The sequence below is a fragment of the Austrofundulus limnaeus genome, unplaced genomic scaffold, assembly GCF_001266775.1.
Source record: "Austrofundulus limnaeus strain Quisiro unplaced genomic scaffold, Austrofundulus_limnaeus-1.0 Scaffold26, whole genome shotgun sequence".
In the NCBI taxonomy this organism is placed as follows: domain Eukaryota; kingdom Metazoa; phylum Chordata; class Actinopteri; order Cyprinodontiformes; family Rivulidae; genus Austrofundulus; species Austrofundulus limnaeus.
The window spans coordinates 382,188-385,259 of NW_013952428.1; the positions used below are offsets into that span (position 1 = coordinate 382,188).

Consider the following 3,072-nt stretch of genomic DNA (forward strand, 5'->3'; position numbering starts at 1 on the left):
AGACAGACAGACAGACAGACAGACAGACAGACAGACAGAGAGACATACGCGAATGAAAACATTCCTTCGCCCTTGGCAGAGGTAATTAACAGACATCTGCAGAACTTGAAGAGGCAACTCACTCATTGAATAAGATGTTCTGAAGCAGGGGAACAGGCCAAACATGGAGGATTACGACCCTCAAGGGCCAGAATTGCCCACCCCTGGATTAGATAAATAAAAACTCAATAAGGTGGACTGAAGGCCACTCAAAACACTGCGACTGAAAAGGCGTCTAACAGAACAGAAGCCTCAGGTAATGTCATTTACTGCTATTTCAAATCCTGCAAGCTGGGGTTCCTTATGTTTTCATTTTCATCGAAGCCACAGACCACTGAGATACTGGCATTATGGTAGAACTTGATGATTACTTCGTTACTGACAGGGTTTACAGTTTAAAAACCATATTGAAGCTGAGTCAACCCGAACCACACTGAAAAAAAACTTGTTAGATATACTTGAAAACATCCTCTAACAAATTTGCACTAACGTTTGTTAAGTAAATTTAAATGCTACAAATTCATGTAATATTTACTCATCATTATCTAGTAAAAGTTATTAAGAAAATAGTTGAAGATTTGTGAATAAATCAGGTAAATTTTACTTAATTTGCTCAATTAAATGATTTATTCAATAAAAATAATAACATATTGACAGCAGTCATCATCAATTTCAAATCCCCCCTCCAAAAATTCAAGGACTTTCAAGGACAGGTGGCTATTTTAGCTGTTTTCAGGAACTTTCAAGGGCCTTGAAATTATTTTCTCAAATTCACAAACTTTCAAGGATTTCAAGGACCTGTGGGAACCCTGTTAGAAGAACAGTTAAATAAATGTTTCTACACCCAAAAGTCCTTTTTCTCAGTGCAGCTGCAGTGATACAGAGTATGAACAACCCTACTTAGCTGAGTTTGAATCACATTTCTAAATACCTGCAACTTCCTTTTCTCTGAAGCTATGATGAATGGGATTAATAAACGCCTGGCCCACTCTATTAATGTGATTTGTGACAACATTTGCCCAGACATCTGCTCGGAGTTCCCAGACACTCAGATCTGAGCTTTGTAGTCCATACATGTGGGGCTCAAGGTGGATTTATGAGCGTCTAATAGTCTGAGTAACCGGGGGCAGATTCAAGGTTCAGTTTACAGACCTTAGATTACACCCTATTTCAAACTGACCCCCAACACTAATACCCATGAGTGTCCATTGTTTGGAGTCTCCTATACATGTGCCCTCAAAGCCAGAAGACAACTGGTTGCAGAAAACCTGAGATGAACCATGAAGCTGTAAAATAAACAAGCTGATAGTCTGCTGTTGCAAGCTTAAGCAGAAGAGTTGTCCTCAACTGTCATAAAACTCCAAACAGGAAACAGTAATGAGTGGAATATGATGCTAATGTTACTGAAACATATACGATGACCTGAAAGAGGAGGGCAGAAGATCAAAAACTAACGAGAATTTAAGCATCTGAGCACAGTTTAGGTTTGACCACAAATGAAAAACCAGAGAAGAGAATGAAATGGATTATTAAACTACTAACTGATGAGCAGTAACAGCCAACTTAACGGACAAACTGAGAACCTGCTGTGAACTCTAACAGAGGAAAGAGATGGACCGACTCTGTAGCCAGATATAGATAAGGATTTATGAACTTATTTGGTCATGGGGAGTACTAAGTTTTAACAGCTGTTACAGAGCTGCATCATGAAGTCACTTCACAGAAAGGAGTATGTCTGCACCACAGAAATTACATTCCAAGTACTGAGCCTATGAAGTAAAACATGGGGAGTTGCCATATTTGTAGCAGCTGACTAAATTGTATGTGGACACATCTGAGTGGAGTGCCCCAGAGATGAAAACATTCAGCTTTCTTTTATTAAAGAGATGCTGCTGATAAAAACTGATCATCTTCATCATTTTTTTAATAGTGAGGGTATTTAATCTGGCTCTTTCAAGACCGTCACACTAGACAACTTATGAACATCTTAAAAACATCTACATTAAAGATGGAATTGAAAAAAAACTGGAAGTATCGTTTCAGAGTGTACATAATGTAATTTGAACAAAGCGATCAAATATATAACTTTTATTAGCAATTTAAACGTAAAAAATGTTTAATATGTTGGCATGAGTTGTCTAGTGTGACACAGCCTTTAGTTTGCAAGGTTACACTTGATAATCAGCAGGAATAATAAAATCATGTTGTTTTTGAAGTTTTACTATTATAATCCATCCATCCATCCATCCATCCATCCATCCATCCATCCATCCATCCATCCATCCATCCATCCATCAATCGTTCGTTCATTCGTTGGTCAGGGAATCCTTTGTGGTGTTTCCAGGCCAGAGATAATTTACACTCTTAGCATGTTCTGGATCTACTCCAGGGTGTCCCCCTTTTGGAATGCTCCCAGTAAATCTCTAGAGAAAGGCACCCAGCAGAGATGTACACAGAATCTGAACCACCTCATTTGACTCCTTTCGATGAGGAGGAGCAGTGACTCTAATCTGAACTCTCTCCAGATGATGGAGCTCCTCGATCTATCGTAAACGTTGAGCCTGGCCACCCTAAAAGAACAGCTCATTTCAGCCTCTTTTATCTTGGATCTCCTGCTTTCATTCAGGAACCACACCTCAGAACAATAGGTGCAGATTTGACCACAGAGGGACCAAAAATGGAGTTCTTTGCCTTTTGGCTCAGCTGCTTGTTTACTGTAACAAACAAAACCAATGTCTTCAATAAAGCATTAATAATGAGTACATCTCTTTATATATTCTGCCGTCATTTAAATCAAGACTCCAAGATACTTGAACTACTCTGCTTCAAGACAAAAATTCACACCGATCTGAAGAGAGCAGTCCAAATTTTCAGGCTGAGAACTATGGTCACCAACAGATGTTTTAAAACAGAGTTTATTCTGGTTGTGAGCAGAGGATAAAGAAAACGACATATAGCGGATAAAATAAGTATTGAACACGTCACCATTTTTCTCAGTAAATATATTACTAGAGGTGCTAATGACATGAAATG

The 3,072-nt window shown here is 38.7% G+C and overlaps 1 protein-coding gene across 4 annotated transcripts in view; it reads right to left on the bottom strand.

The window, feature by feature from the left end:
- Positions 1-3,072, bottom strand: part of lhfpl2a (LHFPL tetraspan subfamily member 2a) — a 107,660-nt gene that overhangs the window by 34,406 nt on the left and 70,182 nt on the right. The window contains exon 1 of one of the 4 annotated variants that reach the window (XM_014004683.1): positions 123-209. The exons of the other annotated variants lie outside the window; for them this stretch is intronic. The gene's annotated coding sequence lies outside the window, so the exon portion shown is untranslated. Of the gene's footprint in view, positions 1-122; positions 210-3,072 lie in introns of those variants that run through there. 4 annotated transcript variants of the gene reach the window in all.